Below are 19,951 nucleotides of genomic sequence, written 5' to 3'. Positions count from 1 at the left end.
AAATATTGCAGGACCTGGGGATCAAAGTTTAGTTGCCAGTTGCTGCCTGAATAGCTAGTTCCTAGAATCAGGCTCTTCAGTGTTTTTCCTCTTGTAGTCCTTTTTATACAGTGTCATCTACAGGACTAGTAAAGATAGCCTGTTCTTTTATGTTTTATACCTGGAAATAACATGACTACTGTCCTGGAATGCAGTTCATGGTTCATTTGAAGAACCCATATCTCCCATTTCTTGGATGACTGCTCTATAAGAAGTGGGTATTATTATGCCCTGTTCAAAAAGATATTTACTCTGCCAAGAGGTTTCAGTGCTCTGCATAGTGGCTGGGCAGAGAGTTATTAATCTAAGGTCATATAAGGGTGGAATTTCAGACGTTGCTGTGCCTGGCATTCCCCATTTGTTACTGCTATGCTGGTTTCCCATATTTTCATGCAAGCACTTTCTGCTCCCCCACAGCTTTGACAATATGAAAAACACTTTGTATGTGAAATCTCTGTTTTTCACTGACATCAAGGTTAGCTCTGAAGCAGGCATGTTTTTTGTTTTTTGCTCTGCTTCATAAGAAACTCTGCACAGAACTGCTAGTACGAATCCGTGAACATCCAAACAATACTGAAAATACCAAATAAGAAATTATTAGAAGGGAACTGTGAATCTGTATGGGAAAGTATTACCAATGGCTAATGCCTCCTTTCACTTACGAGCATGCCTGTTACTAGGTTCTCACAAAAATTCAAATATTTGTCATAGACATCAAAGACCTATATTGAAATAGCATAATCAACATTGCCATACTATCATAGAATCAAACAATCATTGACTAGAATGGGTTGGAATGGAGCTTTAAAGGTCATCTAGTCCAACCCCAAATGTTTTCTAAAGCTATGAAATTTCTATATATATGGCAGTAAAAACATCTTATGTGCTTACACTTTGATAATCTTTTATATGGTCACATTTTTTCCAGCACTTTTTCCCACATAGCCCGTATCTCATTCAGTTAACATGATAGAAAGCTCTCGAGACCATTAATTTTTGATTGAAATTTATTAATAATCAGGTTTTAAGCTTAGCTTTTTTCTGTTGCCCATTATCAAACTCTGCTTTGAAGAAAGACATAGAATTTCCTTATGCACTTTTTATGACATCCATCACTTCCTTGACTGCTGAAATTTTTCAAAGATGTAAATACATCAGTTTTCATAACACTACTTTTTCATTATGTCTCCAGTAGGTAAACTGAGCTAGATGCCAGAATGAACACAGTAAGGTTCTGTCCCTTACTGTGTAAGTAATTTATACTTGGGTTTTTGCACCTTACTTTTCTTTAAATGTAATATGTAAGTTAAAAGCACTGTCAGAATTTTGTCTGAAAAAAACCCAGGTTCTTAAGGCAGTAATAAGCATTACATAGACTGTAGGAACCCAGAAAAATTCAGTTAACTGTTTTGCCTAGCATCATCTTCTAACAAAACAAACCAGTTTTGAAGCTCAGTTTCCCATCTGCTTTTGGCTAGCTCCCTTGTCCATCTTCTTTGCTTTTTAGTGTTAGTTTGTCCACGTTCTTTTTACAAGCAGGATCACAAAAATCTTCCACACTCCAGCTCCCAAAGCTCCTTATTTTTCAGCTGCCTGGTATCAGGCACGCTGAGCAAGGAGACTGGGGAGTTTCCAAAATCTGTTATCTCCATTTTCAAAATCATTTCCCTACGGTTTTTCCCCACACATTCACCTGGAGACAGATCCTCAGCTCGCCACAAGTGTAATGACACACGGATGACATCTCGTAAGTATTAGTCTCAGACCAGAAAGTTTGATGCCTTAGGCATGAGATTCTGCCAGTGGGGGCCTGCTCCTGTCCTGTTTCCAAATGATGGCATCTCCTGTAGTGGCCATGTGGCAGCATCTGCTTTGCTCTGAGTCCCAGCATGCTGTCAGGTGTGCCAGCTCCTGGAAGAGGTGTTTGAGGCCAGCAGAGAAGGGGATGACCACCAGTTCAGCAGAGCTCATCCAGAAAGGTTTGTCAACTCACCATGTGAGCTGGCTTGCAACCTGCGTGCTTTCCTGGGCCAGCATCCATGTGGGCAGCCAAGAGGTCTGTGTGAGTAAAGGAAAGCACAGAAAGCGTGGGAGCATCATTTGTCAATTTCCAGAACAAGATAATAAAAAATGTGTGCATAAACAAGCAAAAAGACAAGTGTTGCACTATGTAAAGACTTGATCACACTTCCAGACAGGCAAAGAACCCCCTTTTCTGGTGCCATTAACAATAAGCCTCACCTGTGAGCATTCATTTAACACTATCTTGAAATTCCTTTCCTTGCTACTGCAATAGAAAGGTGATTTATTAGTACAACAACTTTACACATCCTATTAGATATATTGTTAAGATATTATTACTGGATCACTTTTTAAAGTTTTCCAAAGAATCTGTTTCCTAAAAATTTTGGTACAGAATTTGTACCCAATAATAAGTTGTAATAACAAGTGTGTGAAAGACTGCTCAATTTTTCCAATTAGTATTATGAAAAGCTTTTGTTAATTATTTCCTAAATGCCCCTATTATTGAAATATTTTACTCCAAATATGCTTCTGACATGTAAATGTTCTTTGAGTTATTATTAATGAAAAAGTCACATATACCCACAGTAAGTAAATATGAAACTAATAAGGTATATATGTTTACAGTGAAGGAGTCCTTTTGTTTTTCCTGTTCATTTTCATGTGGGACTTTTTAGTTTCACTTTTATTTCTTTTGTTCCTCTTCTTTACTTTTTCAGAACTTCCATTTTATGTATATATGTACATATTTATTTATTTATTTATTTATTTAATCACTCAGGTTTTTTTAGTTTAGCGTGAGTCTGAGTTACTCAGTGTCACACCAGCTTAGCCACAAAATCAGCTTACAAGACTGGGAAAAAGGCAGCCAGTGATACCTTACAAATAGGGATTTAAAATGTTGCCAAGCTCTTGGAGAAAGTGAAAGAAGTTCATTTTACCTGAACACTAGCACCTGAAGAGCAGTCACGAAAGTGATCGATTGTTACAAAAAATGCACCATTATATGTTGCACGGGTTAGTGTATTTATTTACTGTATTATTTCCAGTCTTCTTGAATTTTGCATGTAAAAAAATCCTTCCATAAATCTTGATATTAAGATATGTAGGATATAGATAGTGGCGTTTTTATTGGTATGGGGACCAGAAGATGGGTAATCTCATGGACCACATCACCACCCTCTGGGTATTCTTCACAGTGTAAGGCTACAAATTTTGTATTGTCAAAATTCAGTAATTTTAATAATATATTTTCTTAGGAAAAAATTAATTTCTAAGAAAAAAATGGACTTTCTTTCTTGCTGAACTTTTATTGTCATCTACAGAAGGACAAAAAAAGTTGCAATTATAGTTCACCTATAGCAAAAGAACAGAATTCAGTAAAGTCAGGTGTAGTTCAAAAGACGAAATTTCCACATTGGTTATATTTCCTATAACACAGGTAGAGCTGTGTGACATTTGTTTTGCGACCCTATTCATATCTTTGTGTTGCTAAATCAGCTACATTACGCTTGGGAATTCTATTCCTCCAAGAAGCATGATTCACAGAATACTAGTGGACTGATTTAGAGCTCCTACAACAAGAATTACAAAACCGCACTTTAATCATCTTTGTTTCTTCACTGAACTGGAGGTCTATGCTTAAACTACACATTTAGGATTGTGTCCATGCAGTAAAATATTCTGATTCAGCTCAAACCCAATAATAATAATAACAATAACAACAACAATAATAATAATAATAATAATAATAATAGTTTACTTTCTCTCTCTTTCCTTTTCTTTTCCAATGCATATATTTATTTTTATACAGATATATATATATATGAAGCTGAAGTTGTTACAAATTTTTTAAATTTACCATTTTCTTATAATATTTCTAGAAAACTGTTTTATTCTCAAGGTTTTATTATAATATAACATAAACGTATTGTTCATTTTATATTATATTAATAAATATTAATGCATTATTCAGGCAGAATAAATGTTTAAAATACTTGGGTAAATGCTCTACACTGTAGAAAACCACAATTAATAAGAATTTATAGTTACATCATTGAAAAAAATCACGAAACTATCACTCTTCAAGTGCTATCACAATACACACAAGTTAGGAAATAGGGTGCTTTAATCATATGTCCCAGTAAGGACTGGAACCTAAACCTTTCCCAGTAAGCATTGGAAAAATTCAGTCTTCAGTAATCCTCTGAATCTCCAACTATAGCTCCTGGCTGCAGCACCTGCCTAGTAGCAGGAAAATGGTGCAGAGGGAAGACATACTGATATGTTAAAGTTTATTATTTTTCTTATGCTTTTCATTTAACCTTAGATACATAACATGTAAATTTGCAATCAGTAGAATTTTTTAGCAAGAATGAGCTGCATTATGACATTCTTTCTTTCCTTGTTTTATTTTGAAGCAATTGGTTCACAGAGACCCAACTATTCTTTTATTTAACTAGAAAGAAGTAATGGCCTTTGTACTGAGAGGAAAAAAGTGGAGTTAACTGGTGTCTGACATGAATGGCATTTCTGCTTCTTTCAGAGCTTCGTACACAACCAGCTTGAAAGAAAGTTGGCAAAATCTTGGAAGCACTGAATAAAACCACAGCTGGTGACCTGTCACAGAAACATTTCTTTTCCTCAGTAAGAAGTTCTTTGGAAGGTGATATAAGGAGATTAAGATGATGGATGATGACACAGTCTGAACAGTAACAGTATTTCACTGGTCATATGTGTAAGGCTGAAAGTCACCTGGAACTTCTTCAGTCTGTCTCTGCAGTTTTGATCATTTTGTTAAGGCCCAGCACAAAAATTTAAAGTAAATTAAAGCAGCCATTACAGAGTAATAATGCTGACTGTTTTTTTCTCTTTCATATCTCATCATAACAGTGCGGACTGAACACTAACAACATTTCAATATAAACAAATTGACAAGTAAAGACCACAACTGCCTGAGAATTATTTACTACACAGAGAAACTGCTGCTTCTTACTAAAGTCCTCTTTTTCCACTTTTCTTCATCTGTTTGCTAATCATGGAAATGAAGTATAAGTTTTCAGTTATCTGGACTTGCCTACTTGATCTTGCATATATTGTTATCACTGGGATACTCACATGGGTAAAATGAAAGTATTGGCTAAATGACAATGGAAATGCTTTTTATAGCTCAGTTTTTAAAATCAGTTTATCTGTGGCAAACCACTGTTTGTTGTTTTATCCTGTGTAATAAGGTGCCATCCTTAATTACTTGGATAACGGAATGGAGTGTACCCTCAGTGAGACCACAGACCTGACTGGAGGGAGTGATCACTATGCTGGAGGTTCAGAATGGCTTCAAGGTGTTGGAGAAATGGGTTGGCAGAAAACTCATGAAGTTCAACAAAGGCAAGTGTGAAGTCTTGCATCTGGGATGGAGTAATCACACACACAGTACAAACAGAAAGTACAAATAGAAAGCAGTGCCATAGAAAAGAAGCTGATATATAAAAAGTTGAATGTGTTGAACTCAGCAAAGGCAGACAACAGTGTTGCAAGCAGTTCCAGGAAGGTGAACCTTCTCTTCTGACAGCACTTTTGAGACCACATCTGGAGTACTGTGTCCAGTTTTGGCGTCTCCCACACAAGAGACATTGACAGATTGGAAAAAGTTCAGTGGAAGACCAACAAGATGATTGAAGGTTCATGACATTGGAGGAACGGCTGAGAGAAATAAATCTATTCAGGCTCAAGAAAACAAGGCAACCAGTGTGAGGGTAAAAAGAAGACAGAGCCAGACTCTCTGCCCCAAGGTGTACAGGAGTAGGAAGAGGCAATGGATGCAATTTGGAACAAAGAAGTTCTGATTAGGTATAAAATTACATTATTTTTTTTTTCCCCATAAGGATGGTCAAACACTAAAACAGGTTGCCCAAAGATTTTGTGGCATCTCGATCCTTGAAGATATTAAAAACTCAGCTGTATATGTTCCTGAGCAACCTGATCTAACTGAACTTTCTATAAGCTGACGGTTAGACTAGAAGACCTCCAAACTCTCTGTAACCTAAAGTACTCTATGGTTTTATTACAGGAATCCATGCTTCTTCCTTAAAAAGAAACCAATTTACTGCTCTACAAGTTATAACGCTCAAAAAATTTCTGGCTCTGTGCATAAAAATAAGCCTTTTGGTGCTTCCTTACAACTTTTTTTTTCTTCTGAAACTTGGACTTTTTCCTCTGTCATTCCACTAAGGTTGCTATATAACATATATGTTCTAGTTCCTAGTCTTTATATAGCCAGTAAGTCTTCCCTTGTACTCCAGGGAAACTTACATTCTCTTCCCCCAGTCTTCTCATACTTTATCACTTTCTCCAAGCCTCCTGTGCTGATAAACAATGAAAATGGAAGAGAAAAACATTATTGCATGATAGTAATAGGAGATCTATGACTCCTGTTGAGTATGAATTGGTATGTCTATCAAAATTGGGATCCTAGTCTATAGCTTTAACTTGGAGCTGAAATCTTCTGAGGAATGAAATTTGTTCTTTTTAGACTTTAATAGATAAATTAGATTGAGGAAATCACATTATGTTGATTCTTTACAGTGTAGCATTACCCTGTCCACTTTATTAATACACTTATAGACAATCAGGTCTTTGAAAGTCTGTAAACAAGGAATTTACATTGAAGAAACCTGATTAGAATAAGTAGGTTTTGATCTTGCCAGTATTGTAGCACCACAGGTTAGTTATCTCTAAACTGTTACTGTTTGCTATTGTACTCACTTGTATATACAGACATTAATGTTACACCCCAGCTGATGTATGATGCACTTTTTTGTCTCTGTATTATTTGACCTGATGGATTTAGCTCATTGGGTGACTGCTTTGAAACTGCGTGGTGTGAGTAAGAACTTTTGGCATTACACAGAGAGATGAATATGTTAACATCAAGGACTCTGATCTCAAGCCCCAATAGAATCAATGGGAATTTATCATCTGAAAAACAGCAAGCTCCTGACAGAACCAGGTCCTTACAGTCTTGGGACTCAGCTGAAATACTTTTCATCTCATGAAAAACTGACAGGATTTCTCCCCAAACAGATGAAAGTTGCAAAGTATGATTAACACCACCTGGACAGGGATATTATGAAACAGCCATTCCATGTGACGTTACAATCAGCAGAAAAAAACCATGGGTGGGATAATGCTATCACTGTGTAGCTGGGGCCCCATGGGAGAGTAATAGTGAATAAAAGCAGTGTACCAATAGCATTAATTAACCAATAATGTGCTGCTGAATAATGTAGGAAAAAAAAAAGGAAAAATAGAAGAGAAGCAGGAAAGGTGGGAGAGAAAAGAGAAAAAAAGCTGAGGAAATAGGCAGTACTGAAATGGAAAAAATATTTTTGGGGGATAAGGGTACTTGACAATATTGATCATCTTGGAGGGAAAAATAAATCATTGAATCAAAAGCAAAAGAACGCGGTAGCAAAATTTGATTGAATATATGTATCCTTATAGAGATAAATGGAAACAAGATGGAGAATGTTAGAAGAAAAATAAAATTGTCACCTTTGTTAGCCCTACAGTGATGTAGGGAAACATAGAAATGGTATATTAATAATTCTTTTTTCAGCTGTACTACAATAACTACAGAGGTGGACAGATTGCAACAGTGAAGAAGGAAAATCTAGGATTCAATGGATGGCAGCACATGCAGTTCTAGCTAGTTTCAGCCATATAAATGATAGTTCCTAACAGACGTTGTTAAGACTAATCTGCCTTTGGGTGTCTAAGCTAAAGGTTGGATTCTGAAAGAATTATACAAAGTATCTCCCTTTCTGATGGATATAGGAATTTTGAGCTAATATACTTGTGAATGCAAGACTATAAAATCCACCCTGCTTTTTGTTGGCATTATTGTAAAAAGGCGCTATAGCTATAATCTGCTTATAAACAAACTTCATGTGTGTAACTTTGTTCCAGTCCAGGAAGACCTGAGCTGGGGAGATTCTTTGTTATACCCGGAGTGAGATTAAGACACAAACAAGGTCAAATGCTGCTAATCAAGGAAATTTATTGTGCGCTCATATAAACAAAACATTCATGTGTCGTGGTAAGAACATAGTGATAAGAAGGAGGAAAAGAGGAAAGAAGGAAATCCAGCAAACAGTTGGGATAGAGTTACCAGAGATAGTCACCACCATGTATCCAGTGGCGTCCCGTTGATCCATAGTCTCCATTCACGTTGGTGGTGGGAGCCTCCATATCACCACTTATTGTTTGGTGGCACAATCTCTTATAGTGTGTTCGGGGGGGGGTGTGTGTGGGGGTGTGTCATTTCCCAGACAGTGGCACATACCGCATTCTTTCATGGGCCACATGCAATCACTGCATAGATAGGGGTGATCATCTATGTCTAAGCACATCCCTCACAGCAGCGTGGCCTTACCTTCATCCTGGCCAAAAACTGATGTCAGGCAGCCGTTGGTTCCTACCTGTTCACAACTGTTAAGTCTTGCAGCTCAGCTAACAAGCTTTGAGACATGAGATACTGTCTCTCACCAACTTGAAATGGGCTAGCAGTGAATCCATGTATATTGGGCCATAAACTTCCAGGTAGTATGTAGGCAGTTTGGAAGATTGCACTCATTAGCTGATCTTTTCTCACAAAGGTAATGCCTCCTGTGCACAAACCGTGATCCAGGCTCCTTTAAACTGCATTTACATTATTGATTCTATTGGATTAATTTATGATACACACAGAGGAATTAATAAGAGCCATAACGTGTGGGTCTAGCTTTCATAGTGCTTTTGAGAAGAATGTTAGGAAATTAAAATTTTAGTTTTTTTCTTTTTGGAAAAGAGTGTTAGAGAATTGGGAGAATGACAAAAGGAGGGGACAAAAGAGTGGTACAGGTGGCTGCAGGTAAATGGCAGACCATGAGCTCACTTCAGCTGTAACTCAGTAGCTTGGCTCCATGAGGCTGGAATGACAGGGTGAAACTGGTGATAAGCTTAGAGCGTGGGTACTGCAGGCAGCCTTTACCTTACTCAGGTCAGTGAAAATATGATTCCAAAAGTGCTGGAAGTGTCTGTTGTCAGCATGTCTCCTCTTCTGTGGCTTTCCCAAACTTGGGATGTATTCCTAAGGAAATTAACAGGACCTTAAACAATATCATGACAAAACCAAGACGTCCCTGCATTGCCAGAAGAAGAGATGTCTAAACTGGTTTATATATGATGATTATTTGACTCTATTTTATAACTGAACCTCTGCTTTCTTCTTTGCCATCCACCCTTTTTCCAGGATGAATGGTGGATCCAAGCCAAGACCGGTGTGAGGCAGAAGGTAAGCGATGCCCCTTTCATGTAATTTTTTTCTAAAGTGAAACACATGGTCAAGGCAGGAAATATGGTTTGGACTGTAAGTTTGTCTTCAGTAATAAGGAATTAGTCTTCCCAATTCCAATAGAAAACTGAAACCATAAAATTGTGGCTTATTTTACCTATCAATCTATTAAAAAAAATAAAAAAGAGAGTTAGAAAAAAAAGTTTATTAACTGTAGATAATACATGTGGCTCGCTCTTCTGTCTCTTCTACATAATGAAAAGAATTGTACTGTTATTTAACTTAATTTAAATGTGCAATTGCCAGCAGCTGTTCTGATGGTTCAGCCAAAACTGGCTGTGTTGTTTTGTAATATCCTTTCCAATTAGTACTCAATTTGTATTTTATTTTATTTTATTGTGAGAGTTTAATGATACTAGCAGGAGTCACCTCCATTTGATTTGTATTCCTCTGTTACCATTATTATGATGCTAAAGTCAAGGCAAACTTAAGTGAAGGGAAGGCTGTGAGACATAGAGGGGTTGCAGAGTTTTTCTTTCTGACAGTGTAATTCAGTCACCGGAATAGATAGGCTCAAATTATACAACATTTGTGTTGCAAAACAATTTGTACTCCTGGGGTTTTATCAGTTTTAGTCTAGCTCTTGCTAAAGGTCAAGGTATGTTCCTCTGAACAGAAACACAACACAGGATCCTCAGACTGACATAGCATATTTTTCATAGACAATATTATAGGATCATACATACTCCTCCCACCACCTAAGCTCTGCCAAAGCCAAAGGAATTACAAGTGAGTGAAATAACACAATCTAAATATAAATAATTTTAATTTTGTGCTAGTTTAGCTACATGGATATGAGAATATGATGTGCGGGAAATAATAAGCACAAGGTAAATCATTCAGAAACTGTAAAACTCAGAGGGGTGATGGGCACGTCTCTGTTGGAAGTGATCAGACCTCACAGCCTACAGTCCAGACAGTAGGTTTGGGAAGGAAACAGCATATTTCTAATAAGTGTTATTTCTCAGCTAAGAAATCGCTTCCTACTTAGGCTGGAGCTTTAAAACTGATTTGGCAACCAAGGCAGTGTTTGACAACCAAAAACCAAAAGTGTTTGGCCTTTGAAGCAGTTTGTGTGAATTGATTATCAAGTTTTTCAGAAACATTGATATCACTCAGGATGTGTTTGCTGGGGTTGAAATCCTCTCAAATAAACAAATGAAGGAGTTATAAACATCAGATTACCCATTTATTGAAGCGTGGGTTCTGCTCACTCCCCATCCTGATCAGCATCGATCCAAAGGTTGGTGACTTCATTTAGATATCTCACAGTCCAAAAAATGATGTTCTGTTACCAGTTTCTCACATACCTCTCTGAGTATTACCAAATAAGTTGGGCTGCTACTTCATGGTTGATGCCCAGTGAATACAGGAAGCAGTACCTTGTGCTGCTATCAGTAACTTTTCCATCCTACAGTAGAAGTGTTGCTCTAGGTAACCATGACTGCTCTGTTACTCGAAACCTTAAGCATTTGTTTTCACTGCTGTCTTCTGCAATATATTGAAAAACATTTCAAAAACACTTTTATTTTTCTTCTGTTTCATTCTCTTCCAAGAATGTATGACATTGCTAGTATGAAATACTAGCGTTTTCTACCTAATTGGTGGTTTTCTGAGACATGCAGTACTGCAGAAATGAAAGGAGTTAAGGAACTCAAGTCTTTCATTAATGTTGATCAATACCTTGCATATGTCCACTCTATTACATAATCATATAAGTACATATAGAGATTTGTGTATGCAGATGATTTACGGCAGAAGAAAATGTTTATTTATATTATAAAATCCATGTGTTATCAAATAGTACCTGCCCATTTTACAATCATAAGAATTCCAAATTTATAAAAATATTGTGTTATATATTTAAAACATGGTTTAGTGGTGGACTTGGTAGTGATAGATTAACAGTTGGACTCAATGATTTTAAGGGTCTTTTTCAATCTAAATGATTCTGTGATTTTATAATTCTGTTTTAGTGTGTTCCTGAGAAGGCAGCTGAGGGAATTATTGCATGCTAAATTTCTCACCGAGACTGTACATGAACATAGTTTACAGTAGCAAAATCTGGCACAAGTATTTCATAAGCAGCAAGAACTCTTTTTCACAATAAATGAGTTCCATCTAGTTAGTGGGTTCAGGTTTCCGGTTTTACTGTCATCCTTTATTGATTTTTTTTGGACATGATAATGATATATATCAAATTAATATCCATGCAGCCAAAGCAATTTCTTATCCCTTGGAGCTTATTAATCCTTGAAATTGTCTTTAGTATTATGAACTTTCAGTGTGTTAGTGATTTGTATTTTCCAACAAATTTTGTTAGTTTACAGCCTTAAAAGAAGGTATGTACCGAGTAGGTTTTTTAATATTGAATAAATAATATTTATCATATTTTCTTATTGATAAATGTTTATTATCTCTCTACATTTTCTGAAGTTTACATTTTCTCTTCTTGTCTGCAGCAGTTAATAACCCCTACAGCTCTTTTAAATCAATGAAGATTTATAGAAAGTTATAGAAAGCAGGATTCCATTTCAGTAAATAAATACAAAAATATGGGGGAATATTAATCTATCTATCTATTTATCTATTGATCTACTTATCTTTCTATAGGACAGCACCCAAATATATTCTGTTTCAGTCCTATGGCACCAATCACCTTGTCATGTGGAAAAAATTGTGTAGAAAACACATTTCCTCTCTCTCTTTTTTTCATTCCTCTCCCTCTTGTCGAGATTGTAACTGTCATTCAGCTTCCTTGTTATTACCTTTGTTTTGGCAGCATATGTGGGATGATTTACATATGCTGGATGTATGGGGTTTGTTCTTTCTGTTACACCATCAGCCAGCTCTGTCCATCTTTCAAGCCTGCATTTCTTCAGCAATCAGTGATTGACTGTCCCTAATTTGCAGCTGTATCTCCAGAGCCCCCGGTATCATCTCAAAGCTTCTGTTATTATCTCTTGTTCACATACTTAGGGCACCATGGTACAATCTATACTGTATCTATCTTGACAGATAGGTAGGTTGTATCTGTGTGTGTCTGTCTGAAATTGTAATTATGGTTTTCTTTTGCCAGTGTTAGCCCTGTATTCCATCACTACCTGCTGTTCTGTCAGTTTTGCCACAAGTACTTCTAGGCATAAAACTGAGGCTAAACCATATGAAATCATGAAGAGGGAAAGAATTTCTTGGATTTTGAGTGAACAGAAGAGTGCAGAAGGAGTTAATCTGTAGCATACATTGAAGCAATGATAGAAATGAAAGACTGGATTGTTTGCAGTAGGTATGTTCAGATTGTGGAGAAGCTATGCAGAGCAGCACACCCCCTGGAATACAGTGAAGTTCCATCAGCCTCTTCCTCCTCATGGCTTTCCTTGCAGAATAATTGTGTGCTATCATGGAGTCAGGACATGGTAATGATCCAATTTTGCACCTGTGCTCCTAAGACTGGAAATGCTGCTCTGTCTTACTGCATATACAGACACTGACTGAGCATATACCCTCTCCCAAATTCTGGACTACTTAGTATTCTGACAGAGAACTAAGATGGCTTCGTGGCAAATAACATGGGAAAAAACATCAAGAGTCGACAAAGCCCTGGAGGATCTGGAGCTACTTAGCCAGTGAGCCACGTTACACAATTCAGGAGCATGCAGCAGCCCCTACTGGTGACTGGACACTAGTGTGGCGTTAGTCCCCTCAACGCGCACCTGTAAAATCACTGGGTTTTGCCATAGGATGCAAACAGGGCTATTAGAAAAGTAAGAATTTGAAACATGATTAATTTTCTGGTCCTGCTGTATATCTTCAGGAAATACATTTATCTCATTTTGTCTCACTTTCTCATACTTTTGTAAATCACATTAAACAGCAAAATATCAGGTCCAGAATGATACTGTTACTAAAATTCAATTCAATGTTGATATAGAGAGTTGTTGGTTTTTGTTGGTTTTTTTTTTATTAAAAAAAAGCTACAATCAATGTAGGGTTCCAAAAAGGACTTTGGCTTTGGTATTCTGAACATTACAACATGTAATTTACTAGCAGGTGGTCCATAGAACAGAGTTCACAGTCACAGATGTCCTCAGGAAGTGTTGACTGCATAAATACAGGATAGGAAATAACTGGCTTGGTAGCAGTTCTTCAGAAAATAATTCAGGTCATGAGTCAACAGTATCATGCTGCTGAGAAATAAATCAAGCATCACACATATTTATATGAACAGGAACCCACCCTGATACACAGAGAGATGACTTCCAGTCCTGAAGATGCTTAGTCTTCAAGAACATTAAAAGCTTTCAAAAAATAAAAGTCTAATCTCTCGTGGCAGATGGGAAATAAGAAACAGCTTATACTGCAGCAAGACAGTTAAAGTCTTGTTAATGATAAGAGTGGTAACCATTAAACAGACTGCTTGGCGAAGTTATGGTCTCTGTCACTGAAACTTCTTTAGGAACAGGTAAAGTTAATATCAAAGATAAAAGAAAAAAAACAAAACAACAACCAGAAAACCAACTACCAGAAAAATACATTTTGAAAGAAAAAGGGAAAATAGAGACAGGAAAAAGTTTTTTCAACTATATTTGTGGAAGTGAAGATATGAATTTTGTCTCAATTTCAAATACATGTAATTGAATACTATATCCAGTGATACTATATCCAGTGACCATCTCCTAAAGGAATTTAACACCCCTTGTATCTAGGATCAAACTAATGATTTCGTAATTTCTAAAATAATGTCCTGAGCATGACCATAGAAAACAATTCTTTAATTCTTTGCCTACTTCTTCTCTGTGGTCATATGAATCGTTAAATATCTTTGCTGAAATAGTGTGCTATGTGTATGCCCTCTCTTTAGTCCCAAATCTGGTGGTTAGGACATTCCCATGAGGGACAGAGCTTCCATATTCCTCCTCCTGGCAGAGGAAGATGTTGAATTTGATCTGGTGTCTGATGTTTGAATGCATGTTCTAGATTATTTTGTGATATTGTTATGCAAGTCTTGATTCCGTTATCTTTACTTTCCCATGAATATATTCAGTATTACCGCTATTTCAAACAAATAGCACAAAAGCACTTTTAACACTAAAACCGCTATTCAAAGTACTGATACTTTTAATGACATGCAGATTTTGCATGGAAATAGTCAGGTTTACAACTTTAATTAACAGTAGCTGAAGTTATAGATTTATAATCCAAAGTGGTTTGACATCATTTTCGATAGCTTTTCTTTACAGATGCTCAAATTTAAATGTCATTTTCCTAAAGCAAGACTTTCAATATTAATTTCCATGAAATGTTGATGTTCAAGTAGAATGCCATTTCCAAGAATATCTTTGAGCTCATCTTTGAGAAGAGGTAATCTTGCCTATTTTCTGTGACCAGTATCAAGAGTTAATGCTTGGGAAATGCTGAGAGAAATGTTTATTGATGGCTCAGTTAACATCTTGAAGTGAACAGAGTATAAAACAGACAAAATATGTCTTCTCCTTTGTATAACTCAACAAGTGAGGGCCTGCAGTCATTAAAAAAGAAAAAGGAATTAAATCAATACAAACAAAAGACATACTCTTAGCCTGTGGTGCTGATGACTCATTTAAACCTCTTCAAATTTTCACTTTATTTTCTATGCTGGACTCTTCAATTTTACCAGCTTGTGTGACATTTATAAATAAAAATATGGAATTTGTTTATGTAAAACACCTTTTATGTTTCATGTGCATCTTACATATATAAATGTATTTATATCATTTATTTGGATGCAAGATAAACTATTTCCAGCGACGGTGAAGACTGCATAATGGCAGTGAACCCCTGAGCCACAGGGCAGACAGCCAGTGCTACGTGCAGCAGCAGACAATCTCTGCTGAGGCGATCGACTGATACCCACCGTGACTTCAGCGCATGGAACCCTCCCAGTGCCATTGGGATGTGGCTTGCAGGAACTGCCTTCGCTTGGATTTGGGCTGACAGACACAGTAGTTTCTAGACCGGTAAGAGCAGAGGATGGCCAGCTCCACAGCAGTCTAACAGCAGCTGGCATTGCAGAGGAATTTAAATTAGTCAGGTGACAATCAGCTGCAGTCCCCAAGGAACAGGCTACCGCTTCTGCACAGTGCTCTCCAACTGCTCCGAAAATCTTAATTGTGGCACTGCTTACACTGCTGGGTGGATGAGTAGCTACCCGGGGCCACTTTCCCAGTCTGCATGTGCTAATTTAAACACTGAGATCTTCTATACTGTTCCCCTGAATATGAATCAGTTAGTTTGCAAACAGAGAACTGAAAAAGAGTTTGGCATGGAGAGACAGCTGAGTCATTCTCTAATCCCTGTCCCTGGAGTATAAAGGGCAAAGGTTTTATATTTTATACAATAACAGCTAATTTTGCTTAATGAGTTCTGGGACTTTTGTAGTAAAATGGTTCTTGTAAGCTATTGGTCCAGTCAGTGCCTCCACTTAAAACTTTTCCAGCCAGGGTTTCACTTCTTGCCCAGTATGAAGAGAAACTGGAAGTATTGTCTCCAGGAACTCTCTTTTCTGTTTTTCTTCCTTTTCATTTTAGCTATTTATTTTAATAAACGGTGTTTGAAATATTGGTGTACATCTCTATCTTATGAAGAAAGTATTTTTTCATTACATTATGTATTTTATACCATTTTCAAAGGGGACACATTCAACTGTTGGTATTAAATCTTGAATTTTGATTCAGACGTAGAGGTTAACGCAGAAAAGGATTATTTTTAGTTTGGATTAAAATAGCCAAACTTAATACTAGGAAACATTACAGGTTTCAGCAAGTATACCCACTGTTCAAAAGAGGAAAACTTTCACAAAACATGAAATAAAATTTCTTTTCTTTCAGCACTACAACTTTGAAAAGACACAACATGAATAAAGCAATAATGTTCTACAGAAACAGACATAATTTATCCTCTGTGTGACATTATAATTATTTGCTGTTTTTATACGTATCCTTTGAAATGAAAGGAAATTTTTGTCTTTTTAGAATATCTTACTTAAATAGATCTACTGCTTTAAAAAGCTAAAGAAAGTTTAACATCCTCTATTAAATTCTACGAAAAAAAGTGCAAACTGGTTTGGATGTACATTTCCACTAAAAATCTTACTGGAAGCAATATGGAAATCCAAGTCTGAATGTGTTTCCTCGTGTTACTAACAGCACCGACAGCGGACACACAAGACAGAGTGCTTCAAAGCAGCTGACCATGTTCAGAGAGCTGGAGTCTCCGTGGCAATCGGGTACGGCATTAGTCAGCAAACACCATGCTTGGGTCTGTAAATGGGTAAGTTGTCTATAAAACAGTAATTTTACTATGTTCAGAGCTGATAAACCTTGAGCATTTCAAACCTGGGGCAATGCAAGTCAAAAGGAGTGGTTCAACTAAACCGAGTCCCAAGGAGAGCAGGAGGCTTTTCAGAGGTCTGGAAAATCAGACATCAAAAGGAAGATGAAATGTTCAGGTATGTTTAGACTAAGGAAAGGAAAAGACAGCAGCACTGTTCACACATGTAAAACACAGCTTTTAAGCAGTTTATTCCCTCCCCAAAACTCACTGCAGATCAGACAAGAGAATGGAAAGGAAGGTCTATGTTAGAGTGTGCCAGTGAGGGCTGCCAGGTACTTCAGCAGCGTGCGGGGAGGCTGTGGCAGCTCCCTGAGCACTAGCTCCTAAGTGCAGGTTGTAAAAGTGTTTGCTCAGAAATGACACAGATACAGCTGACCCAACCTTTGCAAAGGAGAGGGAGTAAAAAATCTCTTAAGATTTCTTTCAGCCTCTCTTTTTGCTATTTCTGTGGGTTTATTATCCAGATTTATTGTTCAGTTTATTATCCGGCTAATAAAATCATGAAGGAATTAATCCACAGTGTTGAAGTCAATGCAAAATTTTCACAGACTGAAATACAGGGCTATGCCCTGAACATTAGCTGTATATATTTTAAAAATTCTGCTTAATAATTTAGAATATTTTGTTTAAATTTTACAGCAAATATTTTCAGATTGAACCAATATTTTAATTTCAAATGTTCTAACTTTCCCATAATTACTATATTATTACTGTATGCAATGATTAAGGCTACTGCAACATTACCAAAATATTTTCTTCACTGGCACATTGATTTATTTACACACCATATACCAGTATTAAGCATTAACAGCAAGGTTGATAAATGCAATTTCATGGTACTAGCTTGTTATAGTAAAGGGTTTCAAAATTTCATGCCAATCCAACAAAACACTATGAAATATAGCTGTGAAATGTTATTTTTCTTTTTTTAATCTCCATAAATATTTTACACTGTTCAATGAGAGTGGGACATATTATAAGTTCATTATAAGAATTATAATGGAAGGCAGTTACATTTGTATTATTTCTCATTTTCATTATTATAATTATCCTGACAATAAGCTGATGGAACTCTGCCTCATGTTTTCATGACAGTTTGCCAGAGAAGTGCCGTATCAGAATGCTAATAACTCATCACATCCACTCTTTTACCACAGCCAATAGTAAACTTCAACGCTCTGATTTTCCTAGTGTTCAACAGTTGTGTTCAGTGGGTTTATTCTACTTTACAGTGGAAGTAACTCACATAAAAGTTAATAATGGACTAGCTGTCAAAATATGGAACAGAATGAATTCTGCATTTTTAAGACTATGAAATATTTAAAGATTTTTCAAATAACACTGTAGGGCACTGTAATTTAGGTATATTTTTAAAACTATAAGGCCAAAGCGGTACTACTCCATTTTTAAAGTAAACCATTCTCAGCTATAAGTTAAGAGTGTATCTAGGAATTTCTAGATTTCTAAATTTCTAAATTTTTGTGATCATTGAGGTGCCATATATTTAATCTGAAAATTATTCTTTTTCAATATTCAATCAAACAAACAGTTCATGTGCTTTTGATTAAAGTTGACTCAACATCTGTCTTGCAGTGTATTTTCTCAATAAGCAAGTAGATTTTCTTTGGCTAAATCCTGCTTAGAAATATGGTATCTTAGCAAAATATATTTATTTAATACTAATATACTCATCTACACAGTCTGTATCAATAGTGCAGCATTATCTTACATACCCATTTTAGCAGGCACATAACTGAAGCTGGTAAATAATCATCCCAATGAGTAAAACAAATATTCATCTGATTTTAAGTTACGTGACTTAGACTTTTTAAATTCCTTAAATGTGAAAAGCTGTTTAAGTGTTATGCAGTGACAGGACCCAGAGTTTTTAATGAGGGTAATTTACTCAACATGAGAGATAAAAATAAGAAGCTTGTTACTAATCATCTAACCTTAATTACTACAAATCTCCAAGCTCCCAAGTTAATGAGGAACAACCTTAACTTTGGATCCAGGATGAAATTACTTGGAGTTGATCAAAAGTTGATTCTCTCTTTGATTTGGAATAGATAAACTGATGTGTATGGAGTGGATTATTATGATTAAAAAAAAAAAAAACCAAAAAAAAAAAAGCCAAAAACCAAGGATAAAAATAAGGGTACAACTCTTCTTAGATTAGACAAAAAATATTGAAACTACAGAATTGGAACAGAGGAATAAAATTTCCTTTGGTACTTTATCAGTATCATCCTTTACAGAGAATTTCAGCATTGCTTATGGGTATACTAGAGGATGTTACCGTACACCAGGAATTGCATAGTAATGCCATGTCAAAGATCTAAATTTGAGACAAGATCAAGACATTTGTCCACCTAATTCAGCTGAAGATATTCTGTTTGATGGAGACAACTCATCTGCCTAAAGATTTGATACAAACATTTCATTACTGGAGGACCGGAAGGAGTTCAGGGGGGAAGGGGAGATATTTACACTATTACAGATACAGGCCATAAACCTATTCTTCTGTTTCTTGTTCTAACTTAATTGACATTGGAATAAAATTTGATAGTACTAAACTGAGCCCATTGAAACATTTCTGCCTGTTGAATCCTGAATATTAGACATAGCAGGATTTCACAGGGTCATGATTGTCATGGTCCTAGAGCTCTTTGAAACAGTACTGGTGAAATGAATTATTTCCTTGGTTCCTTTATCAGTTAATTCAAATATTGTTGGACAGGCAGAGTTTCTGTGGTCATAGGATCTTCAGTATACCAAGTTTCAGGGCTCTAGAATAGCCTAATCTGACCAAAGTTCCAAAACCTTATACACAATTTAACCAAAGAAATTGCCCAAGTATTGAAATAATTCACACAACAAAATTGCCCGTCAGCCTAGCTCAAGTGATTATATTTTATAGTCACTTAGCAGATCCATCCATTTTCTGGAATGGGCAGGTTAAATCACCTGCCTTCACATGTCTATGAAAAAATCATGGCACTGTCACCCAGGTATTTTAAATGTGTATGTAAAAAATCACCGGACCTCACTGATCATATTTCTATCCTTCACTCCTCCCTGTTTATCACGATGTACTTAAGAATTTGAAGTAAACTACAGACCAAA

Source organism: Falco peregrinus, chromosome 6 (genome assembly GCF_023634155.1).
Source record: "Falco peregrinus isolate bFalPer1 chromosome 6, bFalPer1.pri, whole genome shotgun sequence".
In the NCBI taxonomy this organism is placed as follows: domain Eukaryota; kingdom Metazoa; phylum Chordata; class Aves; order Falconiformes; family Falconidae; genus Falco; species Falco peregrinus.
This window is presented reverse-complemented; position numbering follows the sequence as displayed.